Below are 12,870 nucleotides of genomic sequence, written 5' to 3'. Positions count from 1 at the left end.
TGACTACGGAAGAGTTTTATCGTGTACAACCACCAAAGAAATATGGGACAAACTTCAAGTCACTCATGAAGGTACCGATGAGGTAAAGAAATCTAAAATTAGTATTCTAACGCATAGCTATGAGAATTTCATGATGAAACCAAATGAAGATATCAAAGCTATGACGGATAGATTTTCAACGATTGTCAATGTTCTCAAATCATATGGAGAGATCATTTCAAATGAAAAGCTTGTGAGGAAGTTAGTCTACTCCCTCCCAAAATCGTGGCAATCAAAGAAGATGGCAATCATCGAGTCTAAAGACTTAACGTCCTTAACTCTTGAAGAGCTAATTGGGTCACTCCTCACTCATGAAATGATGCTTGAAGACAAGGTGGACCTTGATAAGATTGAAAAGACACCAAAGGAGAAGGAGAATGAGAAGAAGAAAAACATTGGAGTTATTCTCAAATCCACAAAAGATGAGAGTGATTCGGATGAAGATGACGATGACGAGGAAATGGCATTGTTTGCCAAACAGTTCAGAAAAATGATGAGACGTTACCAAGGAAGAAAATTCAAACAAAATGAAGGCCTCAAAAATGAACCAAAAGAAAAGGACCCGATTATTTGCTATGAATGCAAAAGGCCAGGGCATGTCAAATATGATTGCCCACAATTAAAAAGGAAGGGTCAATCAAAGAATAAGCACAAGGCTCATGAGGCTATATGGAGCGATGAAGAAGGTTCCGATGAAGAGGAACAAGAAGTAGCAAACTTGTGCTTGATGGCATTCGGGGAAGATTCTAAGGTAACATCTAACTCATCTGATTTTGATGATTTATCCTATGATGAGCTATTAGATGAATATAATGGGTTGGCTTCGGATTATGAGAAATTTTTTTTAAAATATAAAAATGATGTTTCAAATTTGAAAAATGAAAATAAACTCATATCCAAAACCAACAACGATCTTGAAAGTAAAATCAAAGATTTGCAAATCAAACTCGAAGAGTTTGAAAAGAAAAATTTAGATTTGTAAAATTTACTTTCAAAGGTCAATGATGATCACCAAAGAAAATTGATGATCTTAAAGCTTCTTTTGATAAAGTTGGAACAAAACGTTTTGAAAGTGGAGAAAATTCAAAATCCAATTTTTTTAGAAAAAGTTTTAAAAACTACAATCATAGAGGTCCCCAAAGAACCTCTAATAGAAAAAGCGTTAGAAGTATATGGGTTCCTAAGGAGCTCATTACTACTAAAGATAAGGATATCCTACACAAATGGATACCTAAGGGGACTAGGATTTTGGAAACTAATGAATATGGACCCAAAAGAATTTGGGTACCAAAAATCAAAAATTAATCTATGTTTGTAGGAAAAGGAGCGTTGCTACAAGGCACGGGAAACAAATTCAAATTCATGGTACCTTGATAGTGGATGCTTAAGACACATGACCAGAGACAAAAGTCGGTTCATTGAGCTTAACGCCAAAAATGGAGGAGAAGTGACTTTTGGAGACAATTCAAAAGATCACATTGAAGGTATTGGTACAATAGGTAATACCTCTTCCATACAAATTAAAAATGTTTTATATGTGAATGGATTAAAGCATAATCTATTGAGTATTAGTCAATTATGCGATAAAGGATTCAATGTCTTATTTGAAATTAATGGTTGTAAAGTCATTGACATTGCATCTAATTGGATTATGCTTGTTGGTCATAGAATAGGAAACATATACATGGTGCATTTAGATTCTTTTGATATGACTAATTTATGCCTAGTTGCTAAGGATGAGCATGATAGTTGGTTATGGCATAGGAGACTAGGACATGCTAGTATGAGTGCTTTGCACCAGTTAATTCAAGGAGACCTAGTAAGAGGGTTGCCTAAGCTTAAATTTGATAATGATAAAATCTGTGATGCTTGTGCTAAAGGAAAACAAAAGCGAGCTTCTTTTAAATCCATTAATGATGTATCAACTAGTAGAGTTTTACAATTGATCCATTTAGATCTTTTTGGGCCAACTAGAACTACTAGCTTGGGTGGAAAACAATATGCATTTGTCTTGGTAGATGACTATTCTAGATATACTTGGGTTTTATTCTTAAGCACAAAAGATGAAGCATTAGAACATTTCATCACATTTTCAAAAATTATCCGAAACGAAAAAGGTTACTCTATCACTAGTGTTAGAAGTGATCATGGAACTGAATTTGAAAATCTTGGATTTATTGAATTTTGTAATTCTAATGGTATTAGCCATAATTTTTCAGCACCTAGAACCCCTCAACAAAATGGAGTTGTTGAGAGGAAAAATCGAACTTTAGAAGAAATGGCTAGAACCATGCTTTGTGAAAATAATTTGCCAAAATATTTTTGCGCAAAAGCCACAAATACCGCTTGTTATATTGTAAATCGAGTAATGATTAGGCCAATTTTAAAGAAAACTCCATATGAAATTTTCTAAATTAAAAAGCCTAACATTAGTTATTTTCATCCTTTTGGATGTAAATGTTTTGTTTTAAACAACGGTAAAGAGAACCTTGGCAAATTTGATGCTAAAAGTGATGAAGGAATTTTTCTGGGTTATTCCTTAAATTCTAAAGCTTATCGTGTATTTAATAAAAGAACTTTAGTTGTAGAAGAGTCTATACATGTTGTTTTCGATGATAATTTCCTTCCGAGGAAGGATTCTTGTGTTAATGATGATGTAGGCATTGTAAATACAAATAACGTTGGAGAATCATCATCAAATGAAGAAACAAAGGATGAGAAAACTCATGATCCCCTCGAGAATCCAACCATTGAAGAAAGGGAAGTATCTTATCCAAGAGAGTACAAATATGTCAAGGATGGTGAAATTATAGGTGATCCATCTAAAGGGGTAACTACTCGATCTTCTCTTAGAAATATTTGTAATTATGTTGCATTTATTTCATGCATAGAGCCTAAGAACATCAAAGAAGCATTAAAAGATGAACATTGGATTATGGCTATGCAAGAAGAATTAAATCAATTTGAGAGAAGTAAAGTATAGACATTAGTTGAAAGGCCTAGTAATAAATCTACTGTAGGTACTAGATGTGTATTTAGGAATAAGCTTGATGGGAGTGGTAATATAGTGAGAAACAAGGCTAGACTTGTTACTCAAGGCTATACTCATGAAGAAGGCATAGACTATGATGAAACATACGCTCCCGTAGCTAGGATGGAAGCAATTAGAATGTTATTAGCATTTGCATGTTTCAATGAATTTAAATTATATCAAATGGATGTTAAAAGTGCATTTTAAATGGTTTTATAAAAGAAGAAGTGTATGTGGAACAACCTCTAGGTTTTGAAGATTCAAATTTTTCGGATCATGTTTTAAAATTGACAAAAGCTCTTTATGGTTTAAAGCAAGCTCCTAGAGCTTGGTATGAAAGATTGTCAAATTTTTTAATTGAAAAAGGTTTTTCAAAAGGAAAGGTTGACACTATATTGTTTTTAAAGAGAAAAGGTAAATATTTATTAGTAGTTCAAATTTATGTTGATGATATAATATTTGGTTCTACTAATGATGTTCTTTGCCAAGAATTTTCTAAGCTAATGAAAAGTGAGTTCGAGATGAGCATGATGGGGGAGCTCTCATATTTCTTGGGACTCCAAATCAAGCAAAGAAAAGATGGCATCTTCATCAATCAAGGTAAGTACGTCAAATATATACTCAAGAAGTTTGGACTGGAAAATGGAAAACCTCATGACACTCTAATAAGCTCTTCAACAAAACTTGACTTAGATGAAGGAGGTAAATGTGTAGATATTAAATTATATAGGTCAATGATTGGATCTCTACTTTATCTAACTGCAAGTAGACCGGACATTATGTTTAGTGTTTGCTTATGTTCTAGATTTCAATCATGCCCTAAGGAATCACATTTACTAGCTGTTAAGAGAATCTTTAGATACCTTAAAGACACTCCTAGTTTAGGACTTTGGTATCCTAGAGACTCTAGCTTTAGCTTGCATGCTTTTTCTGATGCGGATTATGGAGGATGTAAATTAGATAGGAAAAGCACCTCCGGTACTTGCCAATTCCTTGGAAATATGTTGATTTCTTGGTTTTCAAAGAAACAAAATTGTGTTGCATTATCTACTACTGAAGCCGAATACATTTCAGCTGGTAGTTGTTGTGCACAAGTTTTATGGATGAAACAATAACTTTTTGATTATGGAATTGAAGTTGGTACCATTCCTATCAAGTGTGACAATACTAGTGCTATTTGTCTCACTAAAAATCTCATCCAACACTCTAGAACTAAGCACATTGAAATAAGACATCACTTCATTAGAGACCATGTCACTAAGGAAGATGTAGTTTTAGAATTTGTGGATACTTTGCACCAATTAGCAGATATCTTTACAAAACCTTTAGACAACGAACAATTTTGGACACTTAGGAGAGAATTAGGTTTGACCAACCTATCTTCACTTAGTGTTTAAAATAATATTACCACTTTTAATAATAAATGAAAAATGCTTATAATAGTAATTTTTGATTGCATTCATTGCTATTAGTTAGGGGGAGTTTATGATTCTTGATTAAAAAATAATTTTATGTTCAAATATCGTTTAAAGATTAATTTAATTGTTTGAACATGATTAATTTTCAATATATGAGTTGCCAATACCACTAGAGGAAATTAATTTAGCATTTTGGGTGTTTAAAATCGGATTTTAGTATTTTGGTGCAGAGGGAATCGATCCCCCCATGAGGCAACCGATTCCCCCTTTGAAGGGGAACTGATTCCCCCCACAGGGGAATCGATACCCCCCTGGGGTTCTGGTTATACATGGGCAGAACCCTTACTTTTGTTCAAAACCCTTCTCTTCCTTGCCGCCGTTTCCTCTAAACTCTCTCCCTATCTCCATTCTTGCCTCAAATCAACGTTCTTAATTGGAATTCACTTTAAATATCATCTTCTAAACCTGTTGGAATCATCAAAACCGTGCAAACTTCATCTAATCTCACTCAAATCCGAAATCCTTCAAGGTATTTTTCCAAAATTTTTATTTCATCAATTTATGAACATAGAACTAGTTTTAATTAGTTCTAGGATGAACTTTAGATCGAGCATTGATTGTTTAGTGATTAGAAACTAGATATCACAACTAATTTCATCAAAAACACAAGAATTTTTCCAAAAATTTTTAAATTTTTGAGAAAAAAAATGTTGATTTTCAAATTATTGTGTTTTGATTGAATTATGTTGTTGTTATGAAAACTATATTGTTTTTCAAAACCGTATTTTTCAAAAGTTTTCAAAAACTTTGCCCATTAGGATTGATTTAGAGAACCTTGAAATATTGAGGACTCAATTGAGTTTTGGGATTGATTGAATTGCATACATGTGTTTTCTAAATTGCAAGTTATCCATTCTATTCTGATTTCCTAAACGTGCTAGGTCATCATCTAGTCGCTCACACCGTTAACCAAATCCACCTCCAAATCCTCAAAATCCAATTCCTAATCCTAATCCCATTGATCCTAATTTGACTATCCAAAATTCGTGCTCCAATCATCTTGGTCCTAGAAATCATCGTTTTTGGTGTTATCAATATTTCGACTCTTACAAAATCTGGGAAGAACGTATTCCTTCTCGTCAAGCTATGTTAGCTATTAATTTTAAATATCTTCCTCTTTTACAAGAGTGTAAATTTGATAAACTCTTTGATCTTGAACCCATTGTTTACCATCAACTTGTTCGTATTTTCTATTCTAATGCCGTTTGTGTTAAAAACCAAACTGAAACCGAAACCATAGGAATTCGTTCCTACCTTCTAGGACAATTCTTATATATTGACTCGGCTTACATATCCAATACATTCGGATTAGATAATGATGGTATTTCAAATGAAAAATAGGTTTTAGGATCTCGTTATAAAAGAAGAGATAGTGCAAGTGTCTTAGACCTTAATGAACGTTTTCTTCATCTAATGATTTCTTGGTGGTTTTGACCATCCGGAGGTCGTTATTATACTCTTAGAGCCTTAGATTTTGGTGGTTACATTGTTTCGAAAACAATATTAAAATTAACCTACCTCATATTATTTTTGCTGAAATTGTTGAAACCGTAAATCTTGTTCCTAACAAGAAACTCTGTTCATCTCTTGTTTACGGTTGCATTTTGAGTAATATGTTTTCCAAAGCAAGGCTTAGAGTCGGTCTAGATGTCGTTTTCCCCCTTAAGAAACAAATTAATCTTCTTTCCTTAACGAGGGCGGGATGGATTAAGGATAAGGAAACCGGTGAATGGGTTCGATATTCTGCAAATACTCCGGGAGCTAGTTCTTCACATGCTCCACCAGTAGCTGACGAAGATCTCGAGCTTGAGCAATTAATGCGAGACATCGATGAAGCCAGAGATGAGCCTGAGCAGCCCGTGGAGCAAGCACAACAAACGCATCAAATGCCTCCATATTTTCAATCCTTTATGGAGACATTCGATTTCCGATATGCTACCATGGATTCGCGCTTTACTTCCATAGAGTCTCATTTATCCACAATGGGAGCTCAACAATTAGAAATTCTTCGGGAGATGCGTGCAAACAATGAAGCAACCAATGCGCGTATTAATGACCTCACTCACGAAATGGCCGCTATGCGAGCTCGTTTTCCTCCTCCTGATCCGGATATGTGATTCTGTGCTTAAATTTAAAACTTTGAACTAAACAATTATTGCTTCAACTTTTTGGATTGTTTGATTTTTGTGACTTTGGATTTGTTTGTTTGAATTTAAATATTTTCTTTTGATGGCTTAGTTAAATTTATTGCATCATTTACATCATTATAGCAATATGACCAATTTTGCCATGTCACATTAATTATGAATATTGATTATGAAACTAATGGCTAACGTTTCTCTTGCTTGTGATCTTAGCAGCTTAAAATATAATCAATTGGCTAAATTATTTCAAAACCTTGTTTAGATTCTTTAAAATGTCTTTTTGATTTAACAAAAAGGGGGATAAGTGTTAAATGTGTTTGTAAATGATAAATGAGAGAAGTGTTAAAGTAAGGGGGAGTAATTTCAAAACTTGATTTCAAAATCTTAAAAATTACTAAAATGTTTTGTTATATCAAAAAGGGGGAGATTGTTGAAAACATTTTGATATTTCGATATAACAAATTAAGTTAAATGAATTTTAAGATTTTCCAAATGATTTGCTAAGTATATTCGATATAACTATTCGAATATCAAAACATTACTTCAAATCTTTCAAAGATCAATTTTAATCCTTACTCAAGTGTAAAATTAAGTTTTAATCTTAAAACAATCTCAAAATAATTTTACAAAGTATTTAGAACCATTTCAAAGCCAAAAATTCTAGATTGCTCAGAGGGAACCGATTCCCCCCTGAATGGTTTGGCTCCGAGAATTCCAGTATGCTTGGAGGGAACCGATTCCCCCCTAGGGGGTACCGATTCCCCCCTTGTATAACGGTCAAAATATTTGAATTTTACACTTAGGGAACTGATTCCCCATAGGGAGTACCGATTCCCCCCCACGCTCCAAGATGATTTATTAATTGTTTTCACACTAAAACGGCTATATTATCTTCTCTAATCATCCCCAACGTTCAGAAGTGATTCAAGGTGTATTTAAGCAAGCTTAGAAGCCATTGATTAATAACAAGAAACATCAAGCAACTAGAATCAAGAGAGAATCAAAGAGAAAGCATCAAACTTCAAGTTTGAGCATTTCAAGCCTGTTATTCATTCAATATTCATTTTGCTTTCAAGAACACTTATTGTGCTCAATTGTATTTATTCTTGAGTGTTCTTTCTTTGTTCTAGAATTGTGCAAACATATTTTCCTTTTGAGGTTTTTCTTGTAAGTTTGCAAATTTGTATTTCTCTTTGAGAAAAGAGTGTTCTCAAGAATTGGGTATATTCTTGAGGGAGTTGTAAGGTTATCTCTTTGGCCTCAAAAGAAAGAACAAATTAGTGAATTTGTTGGAAAATCCTTAGTGTGGATAGCTAAGGTAGTGGACGTAGACTTTGGTTGATAAAGTCGAACCACTCTAAATCGCTGCGCAATTTCTTTCAATTTTCTGCAAAAGCTTCCACCAAAAATTTTATTGCCAATTCACCCCCTCTTGGCCGATTCCATCAATCGATTAACTCAACATTTAGGAAATCCATACCTGGAGTTATAGTAGCACACTTAAGTGCTACATTATACCTACTATTACATATCAAAAGCAATTAATACCAAAGAGAAGGCATCAAATGTTGCATACAAATACAAATATACGAACACTGATTTCAAAGCCATACTTAAGAGTAGCTTCAGCACTTGCGACTGTAACTTCATCATTCGTGGCATCACGATTAAGAAGACCAAGGTCAAAATACTTTATATCCAACTCCAAGAAGGGAAAAATTAGCTGAGAACATTCATTAACCAAAAATAGGTATGAGAAAATGGAAGGAAAAAAAAGCAAAACAAAACTGAAATAGAAAACAAGGAAAACCACCTACTCCTTTTATGGTTATTGTGTGTATACGCTATTGAAAATGATAATGCTATGACCAGTATGTCTATTATTAAGTTACTGATGCAATAAATACATATATTATTCCAATGCCATCTAGATAAAGGGCAATGTTATAGAGTAATGCATGTATCTTAGGGCAGTAGATGCATAGTATAATCAATCAAACATGTGCCTTATATCACAAGACTATTATTTTCTTACTTATTTGAATTATTGTTTTTGTAATATAAATTCATGAGATAAATAATAATGATAAAGTATGTAGAATTAAGTATAAATATAAAAGATAAATAAATAAATTATTGTATATAGAAGATATAATAAATATTATATCTTAGATAATAAAAATAATTTACATCTTTTTATTATTATGAATATCTATGATAAATTATTGTATATAGAAGAATGTAAACCTTGTCGATTGAAAAATACAAGAAACCTCCCAGTGAATGCGTCACGTATGAACTGAAGCTAGTTTCCACAATGTAAACATTAGTTAAATGTTGATTTAAAATTTTAATATATTTTTACATAAATTATGTAAAATTTAATATTAATTAAAATTAAAATAATAAATGATATATTTAAATACTCAAGTAATATATTATCAACAAATATAATTTTTATATAAATAATTTTTATTTAAATATTTATAATTTTACTTGTTAAAAATATAGAACAATGACAATTTGGTAAAATATACATTCCAATAATATTTTATTCCTTCAACCAAACACGGTAATCTTACATTCCTGACAAATCAACCAAACACAGTAATATAACATTCCCATTAATTCTATTCACTGGTAATCTTTTATTACCACTGGTAATCTTACATTCCGTGAACCAAACGTACCCTAAGAGTAAGTATTTGGTTGTTTACATACTTAAAATAGCTTGGTGTGCTTGTATATATTATTTATGGGAAGAGAGAAATTATAGGCAATTCAGGGTACAAGTAGGAATGTTGATGATATTGTTGAAAGCATTAAAGGGATTGTAAGGGTAAAAGTTTACAGGAAAATCAATAGAAGTGATGCCGTTAATCACAAACTTTGTATAGCACGGGGAATTCAATCTTCCTAAGGGATGTTTTGTGCCTTGTATTGATTAGTAGCAGCATTTTTTTGTATGCTTCTTGGAAAATTAAGATGAATTACGGCATCCAAAAAAATAAAAATAAAAAATAGTTTAATTTATTAAGATATTAATAAATTTAAGTAATTAAAATTATTTTATATTTTTTATATTTCATCATTTATAATTTTATGAGGTGAAAAAATGACATTATTATAAAAATAAGTAATTATTTAAAATAATATCTAACTTTGAATTATTAAAAAAATAGATTTTATACATTGAAAGACAATATTTTTATCTACTCGAGACCATACTATTAATTCTTTTCCATATTATATTATATTTTATATAAATAAATATGATACTTATAAAATTTGTTTAAAAATATAAGTTTGATACACTAATTATATTAATTTTATGTTAAATATAATTTATTCAAAAGTTAAATAGTGTATCGATTAAAATATTTATATGAATTTTTATTCAGATATTTATAATCTAATTTATTTAAAACAATATCTAACTTTCTAACTTTGAGTTATTAAAAATATATCTTATACATTGAAAGTCAATATTTTTATCCACTCGAGACCATAATATTAATTTTTCATATTATATTATATTTTATATAAATAATTATGACTCTTATAAAAATTGTTTAAAAATATAAGTTTGAAACACTAATTATATTAATTTTATGTTAAATATATTTATTCAAAAGTTAGTGTAACGACTTGCAATTGTTGGTGCTTGAACCTATGACCTCTAGGAATAATAACGACTCTTTTAACCAATGAGACAAATTAGTTCATGCTTTATAATCTAATATTAAAATTTAATTTCTTAAAAAAAACATATATCACAGGGATAATTTAATAAAATATGTATTTCAAGTAATCTTATATTCCTAAAATCAAACAATGTAATCTTACGATTCTACTAAACAAACCAAAAGAAATAATGCAACATTCTCAAAATAATCTTACAATTGAATAATCTTATTCTTAGAAATAATTTCCTATTTCATAAACCAAACTTCCTAACCTCATAAATAATATGCTCGTGATATATGACGATAAGTTTCAATTATCTGCGATTTTTTTCTAGTTTATGATATATGACGCCTTTTCAATTCAACAATCTCAAATTCACATACTTTATTTGGAAAATTATCTCGTAAGTGTATTTGATGTATATTTAGATAATTATCATAATATAATATATGAACATTATTATTTTAAATATAATTAAACGTCTCATTTAACACTTTCTATTAGATACGGGTATACAAACTCAGACATCGGATCTGAGCCGATCTAAAAATTTAGATATTTAAAATTTTGGATAATTAAAATATTGATTCAAATTTAAATATTCGAATTCTCATATCAGATATTTGAATATATGATTCGAAATATGTCACTTATTTCACCTAAACTTATACATATTTAGAGAAAAATCTATGAACAAAAATGTTCAAAAAAGCAGCGAAAGGGTTTTCAGTTTGAATTTAAACTTTAAAACAAAAATGTTGATCCTGTGAACCAACTGAATAGCAAAAGGACGAGCGTTTAAAGATAAGTTCCTTGCTTCTATCATCACCCTTTGCTTCTATTATCACAATTTTCTCTAATTCGATAACATTTTACATCTTCAATCATATGGATCGTAGGAGTTCTTTGCAAGATGATAAAATCCTTCATTTGTAGATTAATGAGCTTTGGAAACTTAACGAGACTTGGTTCAAACACTTTTTTTAATTAATTATTGATATTCGACTTTTTGATCGACTAATCTAAATTGGATACTACAGAGATAAGGATGACTCACCTAACCCAGTTTGTTTCATTCGCAAACGTCAAGGTTTAAATCCTTGACATTGCTTAAAGAATCTAGTGTCTCATCCCACTACATTAACTAATTATCCGTTAAAACTCCATTTTTTAATCCCCCAAAGTATCCCCACAAAAAAAGTAAAATGCCTTTTAAAAGAAGTAAAATGGTTATCAATTTTGGAGAAGCCGGCTACAGGCCTGAGGTTCATCTGGGCCTCTGATTATTATGTGAAACATATGGCTACTGGGCTAAGGGCCAGAGGCTCATTTATTTTTGGACATTCAAATAATCTAAATTTAAAATTTCTCTGATCGATCTGATTATTTGAATATTTATCGGATATCGATGTGAATTATCCAGAAAAAAATCAAATTGGATATTCAAAATTTCGGATCAGATCATTAGAAAAACGGAACGAATTGTTCAAATCCAATATTTTTTGCATACTCCTACTAGAGAGAGAGAAATTGATATAATTACACGATATCTAAACTTAAGTTTTATAGATATTATCAATAGTTCACACATTTATTATTATTGTTGTTGTTATTTTATAGTAAAAGTCAATGACGGAATTAAGTGAGGATATGTGGGGATCATGGCCTAAAAAATTTTAAAAATTTAATTTTAGACTCTTAAATTTTTTTTAAAAATAATTTGAACCTCACATAATTTTTAAAAATTCATATTAAGCTTTAAAAGTTTTTGATGTTCTTAATTAAACTTCTCCAATAATTTTTAAAAATTCTTGTTAAGCCTTTTAAACTTTTTAAAAATTTAATTAGACCCTTTTTAAAAAAACTATAAAATAAACTCCTCAAAATTAAAAAAAATAATAATTTAAACCTCTAAAATTTTTAAAATTTTAAGTTGACAAGCTCTATCACCAAGTTATATACTCCACTTTTTTACTTTTAGTATCAACTTTAGATACCACTTCTATTTTTTCTTTATTTATATACACACTAAGATTTTCTAACATACATCATATTATATGTTTATAACATTTTTAATCCTAATAATTTTATTTTTATTAGTCATTTTGTTATAAATACTTTTTTTATAAATATTTATAGAATTTAAAATTGTTTTTTTATAATAATTAATATTATTTAAAATTTAAATTCATATCATTGTTTGATTACAAATATATATATATAATCAAACATAACGGAAAATTTAATTATGTTGTATTTATCAAATATATCTAGATAATGAAAAATTTTAACAGTTAATCACAACCAAATCTGAGATTTTGTATTATCCCTCTGTAAGAATTTTTGCTCCATACTAACTGAAATTTTGCCTTTAAATTGTAAACCCATAAACATAAGTTGTTCATATTTCGAAAACTACAGCAGAAAGAGAGAACAAAAAAACGAACCAGAGGCACTAGAGGTGACAATTTAGGTTTGCAACATTTTTTTA

Source organism: Hibiscus syriacus, unplaced genomic scaffold (assembly GCF_006381635.1).
Source record: "Hibiscus syriacus cultivar Baekdansim isolate YM2019G1 unplaced genomic scaffold, ASM638163v2 tig00002982_pilon, whole genome shotgun sequence".
Classification (NCBI taxonomy): domain Eukaryota; kingdom Viridiplantae; phylum Streptophyta; class Magnoliopsida; order Malvales; family Malvaceae; genus Hibiscus; species Hibiscus syriacus.
Note: the sequence above shows the minus strand (reverse complement) of the source record.